The sequence below is a fragment of the Budorcas taxicolor genome, chromosome 17 (assembly GCF_023091745.1).
Source record: "Budorcas taxicolor isolate Tak-1 chromosome 17, Takin1.1, whole genome shotgun sequence".
Lineage (NCBI taxonomy): Eukaryota > Metazoa > Chordata > Mammalia > Artiodactyla > Bovidae > Budorcas > Budorcas taxicolor.
Window position 1 is genome coordinate 46237189 of NC_068926.1, and position 17064 is coordinate 46254252.

The window sequence follows — 17064 nt, forward strand, 5'->3', positions numbered from 1 at the left end:
CACCCATGGCGGAATCATGTTGATATATGGCAAAACCAATACAATATTGTAAAACAATTAACTTCCAATTAAAATAAATAAATTTATATTAAAAAAAAGACATCCAGCATGTAAAAAAAACAATAATAATTTTAAAAAAGAATGAAAAATCAAAAATGCTACCATAATTACATGAAAACATAATATGGATATTCTGAGTCATGGTATTAAAGTTAGAAGGATAAGGAAGAAATGATTGTACATTAAAACTAAAAACAACAACAACAAAACATCAAAAAAAAAAAAAAAAAAAAAAATCTTCCAACAAAGTCCAGAACCAGTTGACTTCACAGGCAAATTCCATCAAACATTTAAAGAGCTAACACCCACCCTTCTCAAACTCTTCCAAAAACTGCAGAGAAAAGAACACTCTCAAGTTCATTCTATGAGGTCAACATCATCCTGAAACCAAAACCAGACAAAGATATCACAGAAAAAGAAAATTACTGATCATTATCACTGATAAACATAGACACAAAAGTCCTCAAGAAAACACTGGCAAACAGAATCCCACATTAAACAGAACACATGTAAAAGGACCATACACTATGATCAAGTGGGATTTATCCCTGGATGCATTGATTCTTCAAAATATGCAACTCCCATATACTTTAAATCATCTGTAGATTATGTATAATCCTAATACGATGTAAATGCTATGTAAATAGTTGTCAGTGCATGGCAAATTGATATTCTTTTTTGGAGCTTTCTGAAATTTGTTTCCAATATTTTCCATCTGAGGTTGGTTGTTTCTATGGATGTGGAACCAGCAGATATGGAGGGCCAACTGAATATAGTTTAACTTATGCATTAGTTGGAAGGACACTTGTCTATCACTGTGCCAAGCAACACACATGGAGCACTATGTCCCTTAATTTGACACTTAGTAAAGCTGGACTGTGAAGAAGGCTGAGCGCCGAAGAATTGATGCTTCTGAGCTGTGGTGTTGGAGAAGATTCTTGAGAGTCCCTTGGACTGCAAGGAGATCCAACCAATCATTCTAAAGGAGATCAGCCCTGGGTGTACTTTGGAGGGAATGATGATAAAGCTGAAACTCCAGTACTCTGGCCACCTCATGTGAAGAGTTGACTCATTGGAAAAGGCTCTGATGCTGGGAGGGATTGGGGGCAGGAGGAAGGGGACAACAGAGGATGAGATGGCTGAATGGCATCACCAACTCGATGGACGTGAGTTTGAGTGAACTCTGGGAGATGGTGATGGACAGGGAGGCCTAGCATGCTGCAATTCATGGGGTCAGAAAGAGTCGGACACGACTGAGTGACTGAACTGAACTGAAAGCAATGGCGGACCAGAAAGAAGGCTGAGCACCAAAGAATTTATGCTTTCAAACTGTGGTGCTAGAGAAGACTCTTGAGAGTCCCTCAGACAGCAAGGAGATCAAATCAGTCAATCCTAAAGGAAATCAACCCTGAATACTCATTGTAAGGACTGATGCTAAAGCTGAAGCTCCAAGACTTTGGCCACCTGATGGAAAGAGCTGACTCATCAGAAAAGACCCTGATGCTGGAAAAGATTGAAAGCAAGAGGAGAGGGGGATGACAGAGGATGAATGGTCACCAATTCAATGGATGTGAGCTTAAGCAAATTCAGGTAGACGGTGAAGGACAGGGAAGCCTGGCATGCTGCAGTCCAGGGGGTCTCAGAGAGTTGGACATGACTGAGCGACTGAACAATGGAAGCAATGGCGGGGGTCTTAGCTCGCCCCTGCCCCCCACCCAGAGCTGCAGGCATGTGTGCCCGGCTGTTAGTCAGCAGGAGGTCTGGAGCAGCCCCCTCTGCTGTTCACCCTCCTCTCTGACCAGGCTTATCTCATGAGCCACGGGCCAGGCCTCTGCATGGCTGAAATGTATCCCCACTTTATGGAAATAAGAATGACAGAGGTATTGTTGAGTGGGGGATGACAGGGAACACCTTTCATCCAGCCTCAGCCTTCTGGAATTTTCAGGTGTTTCTTTCACTCACAGAATCACAGGCAGCATAGCACAGCAGAAGCAGCCCCTCCTGAAGATGGTAAGACAGGTTCCAGCACTGGCAGGATTGGGGCAAGGCAGAGCCCGACGAAAGAGACCCCTGAGATTCACCTCTGGATGGGGAGACCAAAGCAGCCTGGTGGGTTGAGTTGCACAAATGCTGAGGGTGAAAGTTCAGGTGGGCTGAGAAACTGAGACCTTTGATCTCATGGAGCAGGGGATCAGGGAGGCTCTCTGGCTCCACACCCTCCCCCCAACTCCAGCACCATTTACACTGGGCTTTGCCCTTTCTGGCTCCCAGGAGGAGTGGGCCATGCCTGGGGCACTGAGAACCCACAGGCGCTGCACTCAGACCCTCCCAAGATCTCTTAGTGTGTGATCAGCTCATCAGAGGCCCTTATCCACAGCCCCCAGGCTCTCTCCATTCAAATGCTGCCTGAATCCCCATCTCCACCAACCCTGCAAGGTCCACCAGCCAAGAGAGGCTCCTTAGGGCTTAAGTTTGTCTGTCCTGTCTGTGGACAGACATACACACTTGTTCTCATCCTCAGAGGAAAGCTGGGCCTCAGTCCCAGGTGGACCCCAGCCTCCAGACCTGCCTCTTCCCTCCACGTGCATCTGAGCACAGCCAGAGACAGCGAGAAGGGCCTGGGCGGGACACATCAGCACACCCACAGCCATCAGGAGCATGTCAGAGATGCCCACCAAGGACCTCATCCAGAGGCCTGGGGAAGGCGGAGTCCCTCATTTGCGGGAAACTTGAGTTTTTCCGCCTTCACTGTCCCTATGGAGTTCTGGGCAGGTACAGGTCTGGTGACAGAAAGGAATTAAATTCTAAATGTGATCCTCTGTGATCTCCAGACTCAAGTCCTCTCACCTCTGTTAAATCTCACGGGTCCAGTGTGAGGCCCCCAGCCTCTTGATTCTCACATTCACGGTTTATATTCAGTGTGTAAACCTGCAAGGCAGGTGAGGGAAACATGCAGAGAGAAAATTGCTTTGCTGCTTCCAGCGGGAAAAAAAAAAAAAAAAAGGAAAAACCCCACAAAGTTACACGGGAATCTGGAATTAGAACAGCCCACTTCAAATTGAACAGAAAATGTTCTCACATCATCCCCGTGGCCCAGGTAACAGGAGTCAGGAAGGTCTCAGAGGACAACGCACTGACATAATCTATACATGTCCCCAGGCCTGTTCTTGCATGTGGCATTTACAGCTGCGATGTCTCAGAGCAGAGAGAGGGATCCCAGGGAAGGCAGACTGAGGGGCAGAAAACAGAGGCAGGAATGTGTGGGGACGAGGGCAGCTATAAGCTCTTGTCAGCCTGGAGGTTGGGGTTCTTTCTAAAAGTCTCCATCCCTATTTCACATGAATGGGCTGCAAAGATTCTTGTTTTTTGTTGTTGCTGGTTGTTTGGTTTTTGTTTGTTTTTTTGGGGGGGGGGTGCTGTGCTGAGTCTTTGTTGCTAGGCCAGCTTTTCTCTAGTTGTGACAAGCAGGGGCCACACTCCAGTTGTGGTGCCCAGACTTCCGATTGTGGTGGGTTCTCTTGTTGCGGAGCGTGGGCTCTAGGGCATGCAGGCTCAGTAGTTGAGGCATTTGGGCTTAGTTGCCTTGTGGCATGTGGGATCTTCCCAGACCGGGGATGGAACTCGAGTCCCCTGCATTGGCAGGTGGATTCTTCACCACTGAACCACCAGAGAAGTCCAGATTCTTGCTTTTAAAACACAAGGAAAACCTTGTGTTGAGCCACACACTCAGACCTATCTGATGCTAGACAGCTTGTTTATTTATGGCTCTCAAGAGTCTGGGGTCACTACATAGGTTTGCTTCCAGTTTGATTCAAATATAAAAGAACAAAGGCAACTGTCCTGGTCTCAGATCCCTAATGGTTATTCCCACCTCCCTCCTCACCCGCTTATTCCCCCCTCAGGCTAACCACAGAGACAGCAGGTGTCCCCAGAAAACCCCCAGGGAACGGTGCCTCACAGACCTCAGAGCCAGGCCAGCTATACCCAAAAGGGGCACCTTGACCCTGGAGGGTTTAAATCCCAGAGGAGACCCTCTTTGCCCTCTCTTTCCTAATCCAAGAGGGGAGAGTGGAAGGCACCTAAGGAATTGTCTGAATTAGGACAAGTTCACTCAAGTAGCAAAAATGTCTTTTCTATGGAAAACATGAAATCCTTGTTTTTCTGGGATCATCTCCTCCCATGAAAAAATATACACCTTAAAAAAAGAAATAAATGCCATGATTTTTCTTACAGTGCCTCAAAATACATTCTGTATGAACCCACGAGCCTGAGCTAATGATATCGCCGTAATATTCAGGGTGGATTTTCAGAAAGAAAGTGAGTTATAAAGACATATCCTGACAGTCAGCAAGTAGATGAGTGGGACAGCGCAGAGGCCCAGAGGCAGCTCCGCACAAATCCAGTGAACTGGCATTTGACGAAGGAACAAAAGTAATTTGATGAAGGAAGGCTAGCTGTTTCCCTAAATAATGCCAAAGCAACTGGACATCCATAGGACAATTAGTCAATCAATAACCCAACCGAAATTCCAACCTTACACAAAAATTAACAGATCCTACATTAAATGATTTTTTAAAGATGATTTTTATTTATCTATTTATTTTTGGCTGTGCTGAGTCTTCACGGTTGTGCAGGCTTTTCTCTAGTTGTGGCAAGGAGGGTTACTCTCAAGTTGTGGTGTGCCAGCCTCTCCGTGCAGTGGCCTCCCCTGTTGCAGAGCATGGTTCCTAGGGCAAGTGGGCTTCAGTAGTTGCGGCACAGGGGCTGAGTAGTCGCAGTTCCCTGGCCTCTAGAGTGCCAGCTGAGCAGTTGCGGCACAGGGGCTGAGCTGCCCCATGGCATGTGGGGTCTTCCCGGACCAGGGGTAGAACCCATGTCCCCTGCACTGGCAGGCAGATTCTTTACCACTGAGCCACTGGAAGCCCTTCCTTAAATGTAAAACATAAAACTAGAAAACGTTTAGAAGATAACAGGAGAAAATCTTCAGAACCTAGAGTTCATTGAAGAGGACTGAGCTATGATGCCCAAAATACATTCCATAAAATTGAAAAATAAATAAATCAGGCTTCATAAAAACTAAAACCTTCACACTCTGTGGAAGACCCTGTTAAGAGGATAAAAAGATGAACTACAGCCTAGGAGAAATATCTGCAAACTATACAGCTGACAGAGGAGTCATATCAAGCATACATAAAGGATTCTCAAAGCTCAATTGTGAAAAAAAAAAAAGAAAACAAAGAATCCAATTAGAAAAGGGAGAGAAGGCATGAACAGACATTTCACTGAAGAGGATACACAGATGGCAAATAAGCAGAAGACAAGATTTTCAGCATCACTAACCCTCAGGGAAATTCAAATTCAGCCCACAATGAGAACAACTGAAAGAAAAGACTGACTGAACCGAACGCTGGCAAAGACGCAGAGAAACTAAATCGCTCACACATTGCTGGTGGGGACGTGAAACAGCACAGCCACTCTAAAAACGAGTTTGGAAGTTTTAAGAAATATTGAAAAGACTTATCCCATGGTCCTGCAATTATACTCCTGGGAATCTACCCCAGAGAAATAGAAACTACTTCCACACAAGAACCCATACATGATTCTTCACAGCAGCTTTACTTGTAATAATCAAAACCGGGTAACAACTAAAACATCCCTCAGTGGGTGACTGGCTAAACACACTGCAGTTTATCTAGACCCCAGATGACTATTCAGCCAAAGGGTTTAAGCTAGTGATACACGTGACAGTTTGCATGGATCTTACGGGCATTAGGTTGAGTGAAGAAAGCCAATTTCAAAAGGCAACATCTGTATGCTTCTATTTAGGCACTCTTTTCAAAATGACAAGACCATAAAGATGGAAAACAGATAGTTGGTTGCCAGGAGTGAGGGATGGTGAGGGGAAGGGAATACAACCAAAGGAGATGTTTTGGGTGGTAATTGGTTCTGCACCTTGATTTCAATGATGTTCTGGTGAATCAAGCATTATTCCAAAACAAACGGTCTTAAAAACCTATTTTCAGGGCAGGAATAGAAATGCAGATGTAGAAAACAGATGTGTGGACCCAGTGTTGTAGAGGAAAGCGGGGGCATGAATTGGAAGATTGAGACTGACATATACACACTACCATCTCTATAGGTAGATGTAAATAAATAGCTAGTGGGATAGTACCGTACAATCTGCTATATAGCAGGGAGCTCGGCTCCACAGCTCTGTGATGACCCAGATGGGTGGGATGGGGCGGCTGCAGAGAGGGTCAAGAGGGAGGGGTTACATGTATACATACAGCTGGTTCACTTTGTTGTACAGCAGAAACTAACACCACATTGTAAAACAACCCTACGCCAATTGAAAAAAAAAAAGTTTAGCATCAGATCAGCAATCACCCAGCCAAGCTTTCTAGCTGGAATAAATACAACTCAAGCAGGAGATAAAATGTCCCCAACCATTAAGCCTGGGATTTTAATATTTAAGCCTCATTTTGATTAGCTGAAATCTGCAGAGGAACACAGAAGTTTGTCAGTAAGCCAGCTAAGGGGATCACAGGTGATAGACTGTTAACTCTCCTTGTTGGGGACAATACTACCGGATTCGTAATTATCCTTCCTTCCTCCCAGCACCTTGGATCTCAACTATTTGTCACCACGTATGAGTCCCAGGCAAGCCCAGCACAGACAGATGCAGGCAGACCTGGGCGTAGGCTGAGTAGGCTCCCTCACTTCCTCCCTGGGGCCTCCTTCCATCTCCCGGGGCCCTGGTTGCTACATTAACGCCCCTCTTTGCATCCTGAGATGTGTGTGTTTTGTTCCCACTTTGAAGCACAAGTATCTTGTGTGGTCTGGGCCAGAACAAAGGGAAGTGATGGCCCCACAGAGGGTCAGTCCACAGGCTGCCGCGCCCTGCCCCTCCATGTCAGAGTCCATCCCACATCCACATCAAAGTGGTCAGCTTTTGCCCCCAGGTCTCCTTCTGGAAATTTTTTCTTCCCACATGCCTCTTGCTCATAGAATATTTGTGTTAAAAATTTTTTCCCTGGATACCTGGGTTGAATTTTTCAAAGATATTTCACAAACTTCAATGTTATTTGAACTGTGATACAAGAAGGGGAAAAAAGAAGCTAGACTTAAAATACGGCTTCAGCACTGATCTGTTTGATCTTCCTCAAATGAACTTCTTGCCCTTTTCTCCCGCCCTGACAACGGTCTCCACGAAGGGAAAAGGAAGGGCGGTGGTCCCTAAATCAATCGACCACATCGGTTCTTGCTCTCACGCAGTGGAATGTTTTCCTATAGTCTGAAAAGCTTCCAGGACTATAAACTCAACTATAACCTCGAATGTATCTCTGAAAAGAGTTTTCAGTTAAAAAAGGTAAATGGTGCCTCATGATATGCATCCTCAGATGGGAGGGAAAAATATAATTTTCACATCACAAACTACAAAGCAGCGTAAAAACTTTTAGGATTTGCACATAATCAGGAAATTTCAATTACAGGTATGCCCCTGGGGGTCACATGGGAAGGTCCCAGGGAGTGTAATACTTTAATTTCTATGCAAATAACAAGATGAGTTTAAAGGTTATAAAATTCTGATCTGTTTTACAGCCTGGTTCTGTGGCTGATAATAATAATAAATCAGGTTTGCAGCCTTGAACCCTCTAATAAACCACATTAAAATGATGTTATTTTTCATGAATGAAAAGCAATTTTACTTAGAAAAGAAAGTAGGAGTTTAGAAGCCCACAATGTGCATTCTTGAACAGTCTAAGAACTCTCTTCAGTGTGCGCTGTGAGACATTCCTGTTAATCATCTGTCCTTCCCACTTTCCTGTTTGCTATTCTATTCTGTTAGCTCATATATTATATACGAAAGTGACAATGAAAGTCACTCAGTTGTGTCCGACTCTTTGTGACCCCATGGACTATACAGTCCGTGAAATTCTCCAGGCCAGAATACTGGAGTGGGTAGCCTTTCCCTTCTCCAGGGGATCTTCCCAACCCAGGGATTGAACCCAGGTCTCCCGCATTGTGGCCGGATTCTTTACCAGTTGAACCACAAGGGAAACCCAGGAATACTGGAGTGGGTAGCCTATCCCTTCTCCAGGGAAGCTTCCTGACCCAGAAATCGAACCAGGGTCTCCTGCATTGCAGGCAGATTCTTTACCAACTGAGCTATCAGGGAAGCCATACAGTAGTTTAACCCAAATTTCCCCAGGCCTTAAACTCACACACACAAAAAATCCTTTTCTTAAAGCAAGAGAGAAAGCATAAAACCTTTCCCTTGAAGTTCTCTTCCCACATATTAAAAGCCTACCTTTGAAAAGGGTAAAACCATGACTTTCAAACAGATAAACTGGGTTGGCCAAAAAGTCCATTTGAGTTTTTCCATATGATGTTGTGGAATTAAAATGAATTACTGTTGTTTAGTGGCTAAGTCATGTCCAACTCTGCAACCCCACGGACTGTAGCCCACCGGGCTCCTCTGTCCATGGGATTTCCTAGGCAAGAATGCTAGGGTGGGTTGCCATTTCCTCCTCAAGGGGATCTTCCAGACCCAAGGATCCAACCCGAGTCTCCTGCACGGTCAGGCGTATTCTTTACCATCTGAGCCAGCAGGGAAGCCATATAAAATGAATATCTATAAACTATATTATCTAACTCATTAATGAATGAAGCAATCATTAAATGTTAGTATCACTTCAAAGGAAAATTCAAAGAATCATGCATCTGTGAGACCACCAGGAACACTGAAATAAATCTGCTTAATAGATACAAAACTGGCAAAACGCTGTCGCAATCCACAGGGATATTAATCATCTCGCTGACACTCCGTCTCTGCCAGACAACATTTGCATTTCAATGGGAAGAATGAAAGATTTCAATGTGATCAGTTCACAGAAAATGATTTTGTAAGCCAGATCCCGAAGGTCCTAAAATATGAACATGACCAATTACTTGTGAAATGAACACCTGTTATTCTCATGGTATAAAAGCCATTTGTGATTTTTTTTTTTTTCCAAACCACCATGTTTGCTTCTACACAAGGCTCTTACTTAAAGATAAACATCTTCCTGATCTGGCATAGTACTTTGCTAGAATTTAGCAGCATTGAATCAAAAAGCATTTCCAAGAAAAGAAAAACAAAACACTTCTCATTTGTCATGATGTAAATATGACAAAAAGGAAGACACAAACGTGAGTGCACAGGACAATGAAAGAAAAAGCCAACGGATGGCAGCGAGGAGGGGATCCGGTCGGTGAACACTCTTGGTTCTGCCGTGACAGTGGCGGTGCCATGAAGAATGTCAGGAAGGCAAATGCAAGAAAGACTGGAAACGATGCTCTGGAAAACCTACACCCTACAGGGGAGGCCTGCATCTCAGAGAACAGGCCCAGGCTCTGCGCATGTGAGGGGACCCCGTGGCTGGTGGAGTATCCCTCAAGTGAGTTCTGCGCTGTGAACAAGGGCGCGGCTCCTGAACGCACCGCGCAGGGAGCGCTCAGTCCACCACAGGGTCAGCCGGCCCGGTGGGTGATGTCACAACTGTCCTTCACCCCTCCAGAGGCTCCTATGATCCCCTAAAGAGTTCATGAAACCGTCTTCCTGACTCGATTCCATAAAGCCACCAAGAAAGGAGAGCGCCCTTGATTCCCATTACTTCGGATGCTCGGAATCTGCCCTCACACCTCTCGGTTTCCCCCGACTTCACTCTAGTGGGTCTCTCCTCACTCTCCCTCTCTCTCGACCGTGCCACGTGACCTGGGTCTAAGCTAATCCGTGTGCCTTCACCTCCTGATCATTCACTGAAAGAGAAGCCAGTCGGCCCCGGGAGGAGGAAAGCCCCGGAAGCGTCGCTGGCTCTTCTGTGATGGTGAACAGGGGCAGTCACTCTGTCTCCACAAAGACCAGAGCTCCAGCCCCAAGTGGAAGGTGTGCTGGGTCCAGGCGCAGACCAGAGACATGAATGAGGAGTGACCTCAGCGGTCAGTGCAGTGGCAGGAGGCTGGGAAGGAGCACTCCCAGAACAGCTCAGGACCCCAGCCCTTCCAGAGCTGAGCTCAGTGCAGGCTCTTGGGCCCTCCTGCAGCTGCAGCCCCACCTGCGCTTCCTCCAGCCCTGGAGCCGGCTTCTGGGATGAGACTCGGCGCAGCCAGAGATGGAATGCGAGCGCCTGGGCGGAGGTGGCCACCTTCAGAGGGCATCACTTACAGGCAAAGCTTTTCCAGCATGTGATGTGGGCAGTGACCTCCCTCAGCTCTGCTCCTGGGACCCCCCCTCCCCTCCTGACACCTTGTCTTTCTTGGTCTTATCAACAGACCCCAGGAGTCATCTGGAAGTTCTCAGATCAGCACTCACCAGGTCGGGCTACGAAAGATGAGATTTCTGCAGAGATGTGAGGAGGAGAATTCAGTGTGAACCATTTAATTAAAAACTGTTGGGTGAGATATGGGTTTGGAAACATCCTTTGAAACAAGCCTGAGTCCCTTCTCAAGTGAGTATCATTTCATTGTCCCAGGCATTCTGGAAAAGAGAAGCCCCTCTCTTCTCTTGGTTATTTGCTGAAGGTGAAGACCGCTCAGTCGTGTCCGACTCTTTGCGACCCCATGGACTGTAGCCTACCAGGCTCCTCTGTCCATGGGATTTTCCAGGCAATAGTACTGGAGTGGATTGCTATTTCCTTCTCCAGGGACCTTCCCAACCCAGGGATCGAACCTGGGTCTCCCACATTGTAGACAGACGCTTAACCGTCTGACTCGCTAAGTCATGTCCAACTCTTTTGCGAAGCCCGCCAGGCTTCTCTGTTCATGGGATTTCCCAGGCAAGAATACTGGAGTGGGTTGTCATTTCTTTCTCCAGAGGATCTTCCTGACCCAATGATCAAACCCGTGTCTCCTGCATTGGCAGGTGGATTCTTTCCCACTGAGCCACCAGGGAGGTGCCTTCCTTTAAATAGCTCCTTATTAGTGAAGAAAGGTTAAGAAGCTTTAGAAATTCAGACATTTACTGCTGTCCCAAAGATCTCACACTCCAGACAAGTCTATGTTGTTACTCAGATTTCCCAGTCTGTTTCAACAGAGGATTCTCGACAGAAATTTATCATTCAAATACAAACACCCAAGTTCTCTGTCAAATCAGACTGTAGAAAAGACAGTGAGGTATGCCAGCAGCCTTTGTTGGAATCTATTGAAAGAGACAATGAATTCTCATTTCCTGGGGTGTATCGGCAGAATCTTCAATGTTACACTGGTACGGCCTCACCAAGAAGACCGCATCCTTGTTCCTCCAGCTAAACACAGATGGTGAACATCAGAAGTGGAGGACCATGGGATGGTTCATGGCCTCCGGAAATCTGGACTAGAAAATCCAAGTGAAACTGTAGCTGGAGCAACCCCAGAACACCTGGCCCGCCCAGTTCACAGCACTTCCTGCCACGAACGCAGCCAGTGAGTCTTGAGAACTGCATTGATGATGATGATGTGGTGATGGCGGTGATGATGGTGATAATTCTTGTGGAAAAGACGAGAGGTCTGCTGTTCTATTGCGTAACGGGCCACCAACAGCCACAAGCGCAGTGCCGTCCCAGATGCTGTTTTCATTGTTTAGTCACTAAGTCTTGTCTGTTTCGTGACTCCAAGGACTGGAGCACACCAGACTCCTCTGTCCATGGGATTTCCCAGGCAAGAGCACTGGAGTGGGTTGCCATTTCCTTCTCCAGGGGATCTTCCTGACTCAGGGATCCAACCTGCATCTCCTACACTGGCGGGCGGATTCCTTACCACTGAGGCAACTGGGACTTGTTAAATTCCCAGCTTTCTGCACAAATTCTTGGAACCTCGTGGATCCAATACACACTCCAAATACCTTGCAAATGAAGCATCTTTGCCTAGTTTCACAGTGACGAGACAGAGCTGAAGCAGTGGGTGGATGCCTTCCTGCACCACCCAGGGTAACCTCATAAGCCCTGACTTACTTCAGGCTTCAAGTGCTGGCTCTGGTCTCCTCCTGGTCTCCTCCACCTCCCACTGCTCAACCTCCCCCTGCTCCACCTCCCCAGACACCTCTCCTTCGGGTGACAGACTTTCGGTCTCACCACCAGCCCCAAGCAAAGATGTAGCCAGTCCTTGGTGAGGGGCTCACATCTTGCTCTCATCCTACAGAGCTGGGTACCAGACTCACCTTCACTCACAGATGTCCTCAGGGGTGACCCTGGTATCACACCCAACCCACAAAGCATGTGTCCTCCACATGTTATGCCATCTGGTCAGCCTCACGGTTATGCCATGTGGTCAGCAGGAAGGGCAAACATCCCTACCCAGCTGCCACCAGAAGCCAGCTCGGTTGACACCTCCAGGAGCACCTGATCATTTTGGAGGAGGTGCGTGGATGAAGGCTATGTCTTGGTTACATTCGCATCTAACATAGAAAAGACTATGATGAGCGTTTCATTCCCAGCATTTCGGACCACGAAGAGAGTGAGAGAAGAGCAGATGTGCAGGTTAAAGAAAAGCTTATGAAGGCAGACAAGTGTGTGGGGTGCAGACATGCAAAACCACAAAGGTGGACTGGAAGTGAACGAGTGATGCTGAGAGCGGGCATCAGGGCTGAACCTGGCCGCTGCTCCCTCCTGAGAGCCACTGACTCACCAGCCAGCCCTGCCACACCTGCTTCACACCTGGGGCTCATGTAGCCCTCATGCCTGTCTGCAGACAGCATCACGGTTTCCATTGGACACAGGGGGAAACTGAAAACAGAGACCTCTAGCAACCAGCTCAAGGTCACACAGCAACCTATGACAGAGCTGTGACTTCAACATGGGGGTTAGCTTCAGAGCCTGCACTCAGCCGATGGGGAAAGCAGTGGCCTGGCTTAGCCCCATGGAGGATCTGGAGAAGGACAAGGCAGCCGGCCTCCCCACTGCACTCTGAGCTCCAGGACTCTCGGCAGAATGAAATGCAGGAGAGGGGGCAAGTGGAAGAGAAGGTCTGGGTCCCTTCACAGTCTCAGGGAGAAGAGAAGGCAGGTTCTGCTGCCCGGGCCAAGGACTACAGACCTGGTTCTGGATGCCCTTGAATCCAGGTTTGTCCCGTGCTGTGCAGAAGAGCCATACCGACATCTGAGAGTGATTTCATCCTGGCCACAAACGAGGACAAGAACCTTTAATGTGAGCTACAAAAAGTTCCTGGATCAGCAACCTATTATCACTGTGGAGTGAGTCACTGATCTGAGCGTCAGCTGGGATGCCTGGAATGCCTCCACCCTACAAGTTCAAGGAGCCCAAAGCACCAGCATCTCTCTCCAGGGCTGCACCCCGAGCACTCTCCCATCCCATCACTTCCCGGAGGTCAGGGGCTCAAACCCAGCAGGGTCGGGTGAGCCCCAGGCACATCTGGGCTGCACCAGAACTACAGCTGGACTCCGAGCCCAGAGGATGGGTGGCCGTGCCTTCCCGGCCAGCTGCAGGACAGTTGAGGGAAACGCCCTCCTCAAGGAGGGGAGACTCCCAGATGACCGGGACTCCCCACCCAGGGTCGTCTCTGCCCCCATGCAATCTCAGAAAGGTCACTGGTCTTGGACTGACCCTGCGTTCACAGACTCACTCTCAGCAAACAGGATACACAACCCTGAGCGCCAGGTGAGGAGCAAGACAGAGGTCTGTGTCAGATGAACATCTGTTCTCCATTGTGCAGGGAAAGGCTCTCTGACTGACCACCAACAGCGACCACACGTCCCTCCTGTGAAGCTGGAGTTGCCCTGGGACTAAATGCTGATGGGTGGACACACTGCATCGAGGTGTCAGGAGCCTCCTGCAGAGGAGCTGATGGAGCCCCCAGCCCCACCATCTCCCCTGACACTGATGTGTGATGTGGGGATGACAAGTGGAGCACCACCCCCTGAGAGAGCAACAGCCCGCTGTTCAAGCCACTATCATGGGAGGTGGTGACGACTGATGAGGATGTCATGTTGCTGCTGCTGCTGCTGCTGCTGCTGCTAAGTTGCTTCAGTTGTGTCCAACTCTGTGTGACCCCATAGATGGAAGCCAAAACTTCTCACACTGATTCATCACCTGCCATGAAGCACGGAAGTGGGGCACGCATGGCATCACCCAGAACGTGGCGGGAATGCCCCTCCCGCTGATGCCAGCCTCTGTCTCAAAGATGAGAATTCCCACCCCAACTCAGCAAGACGCAGTTGGTGATGAAGACAGTGCTGGCCATTTCCACGTCTCTCAGCTGAAATCCCCTCTGCCTCTGCCCCTTCTCATATCAGGGCTGCTGACCAGACCCCAGTCATCTCAGCTTCCATCCCAGCAGCCGACCAGGGGTGGCAGCGCTGGAGAGGGTCCCCGGAAGACCCTTCACCCAATGAACAAGGTGTGGGTGTGAGGGCTGGGCAGTGGCGAGGGGCTCATGGGAACCATCAGTGCCTCCTGGCTGTGGGTCCCTTGCCTTTCACCCCCTCCCCGCCCAGGGAGCAAATGGGAACAGGTACAGTCACCTCCTGGGCATGAGAGCATGTGGCTGATACCCACATGGGTCTCCTCCAGGAGTGTCACCTGTAACCCTAGTGTTACACACACACCTGACTGCAGAAAGTGACACACCCGCCCTGAGGTGGCTGTGCACTGATATACCCATGGCTGTGTTGTGCCCACACAGGCTGTGGGGCAGCACAGGACCAGCACTGGGCTCATTCAGCCATCTTTCCTCCAGAGGGTCCAAACACTAGGCCCCTTCCTGTTCTGCCTGCTCTCAGAGATGGGTCCTGACACACCCAGCTCAGCACACCTGCTCCATCATCTCCTTCCCAGAGTCATGGAAGTGAATGAAAACAGATGGGAGTGGTTTATATAACAGCAAAGAACTCAGATGGTAAAGAATCCGCCTGTAGTACGGGAGATGCAGGTTTGATCCCTGGGTCAGGAAGACCCCCTGGAGGAGGGCATGGCAACCCACTCCAGTATTCTTGCCTGGAGAGTCCCATGGACAGAGGAGCCTGGCGGGCTACAGTCCATGGGGTCTCAAGAATCGGACATGACTTAATAACTGAACAACAATAACAAAGAATTAATACCGTCCTGGCTGCTTCTGGGGAAGCTAAGGCCTCAGTTGACCCCTGTGCGCCTCTGTCCCCACCCCAAGCCTCCCCCAGCTCCACCCTTCGTTTGGCTTTGGGTAGACTCAGGAGACCTGGAGGCCCCCAGCTGAGAGCAAGAATAATAAAACCACCTTCCCAGGGAGACAGGCAGTGACAGGTAAGAGAACTGAAGCGCAGGTAGGCCAATGGGAGGAGACACCTCCACCCCCAACTCTCCCTAACCCACCCCCTCCACGTAAGGAGCCAGAGGCCACTCAGCTCAGACAATTGTCATCACCAAGGGAGGCGCCCCCCACCCCGCCCCAAACTGAGTTTTCCCCAACAGCGTTGGTGACTGGAACTTCCATGAAACTGACCGGTTTTTAAATGTCCCCAACTAAACCAAATTATCCATCTGACTGGAAGCCATCATGTCAAACTGTGGCCTGAAACCTGCCCTCAACTCGCTTGGAAGAAACGCAAACTTCAGAGTTTGTGCTGCAGAACCAAACACGTGCTCAGGACATAGTTCACCCACATTCCGTCCTCCTGCTCACTTAGGTCTTCCCATAAACAAGGAGCTGTCCCCCCAGGGGCCCCTCAGACAGTACAAGGTGGGGGGACATCCCTTATACATGGCAGGTATTTCCTTCAAAAACAAAAAGTCTTCAGTTTGGAAAGTGATTAATGGGAACTGTTTTTTTTTTTGGCGAATGGAAAACATATGAAGTCAAAAACTATGATGCATTTTTTTCTTCAACCTACACATCCATCATTCATTCAACAAACACTTATTAGATGTCTGCTATGAGACGAGACACAGCAGTGAGCAAAATGTTTATTTCCCACCTCCATGGAATTATTTTTCTAGTGCAGGAAGGCAAGACAAATGTATGAAATACATAATATTTAGACTCTGTTGTGTGCTATGGAGAAAAGTAAAACAGAACATGGCAATTGGAAGGGTGGGAATGCAAGCGTTAGCTGCCAATGTTTGAAAATAAGACGATTCCATAAAAGCCTCTGGGCTTGCAGCCCCTTACAGCTATGACCTCAGATGGGCCACGTCCTCTGAGTCATCTCCCCATTTGTCATCCCCTGCCTGTTAGGGGTTCTGGCCCCTGACACTGACCTGGAAAGCCTCTGTCTGCTGGGTTGCCCTTTGCTGGGCACACACTCCCACCCCCAGCAGCTTCCTCAGCCTCCCACCCTAGCTGGCGAGTCCTCACCTCCCCTTCCATCCTTGACTTCATCACTCAGTTCATAACCTGGGGCTCAGGACTCCCACCAGCCCCAAAGAGAAGGGCTGTTTCCAGAATCCAGGTTGATGAGCCAAGGGGGCAACCTGTCTGCTTCCTGCCCCGCCCTGGTCTGGTCCCCTCTGAGCAAGACAGAAGTGCGGGAGAAGCCAAGGGCCAGAAAGAGGACTTGTGGGTGACACTTCAGGCTGCCCTGGGGCCTCGGAGGTGGAGTGCAGCGGGCACAGCCATCTCTCTAAGAAGTCCGGGCCCTGGGGGCTCTCACATGAGGAAGAACAGACAGATCCTTAATTCAGCCCAAGGCTGCATTGCTGCATTCTTAAACTCACCCCCACAGGGACCAGCGCCTCAGACTTCGTATGATGCATGAAGTCCCTGCTCCCCACTCCCCCTCTCGGTAACTGAACATGGAACACCCACCCAGAACACAGGAGGGCGGTCCCAGGAATGGCCACCCTGCTGACCGAGGTCATAACTCAGGTGTCCACAGGGGAGGCCAGTGGGACAATGCAGCCACCACTCAGCTATCAAGCAGCCCTACCATCCCGCCAGGCAGCAGGACCTGCTCGGGTTTCTGGAGAGAACCTAGAAGTTAAGATGTTAAGGTTAAAAATCCCCTGATTTTGATACTGGCAATGGTTTCAAAACTGTTTGAAACAGGGCCCGGGTCAT

The 17064-nt window shown here is 48.9% G+C and overlaps 1 protein-coding gene across 1 annotated transcript in view; it reads right to left on the minus strand.

Moving 5' to 3' along the window:
- Positions 1 to 17064, minus strand: part of ADGRD1 (adhesion G protein-coupled receptor D1) — a 184614-nt gene that overhangs the window by 77512 nt on the left and 90038 nt on the right. The gene's annotated exons all lie outside the window — the stretch shown is intronic.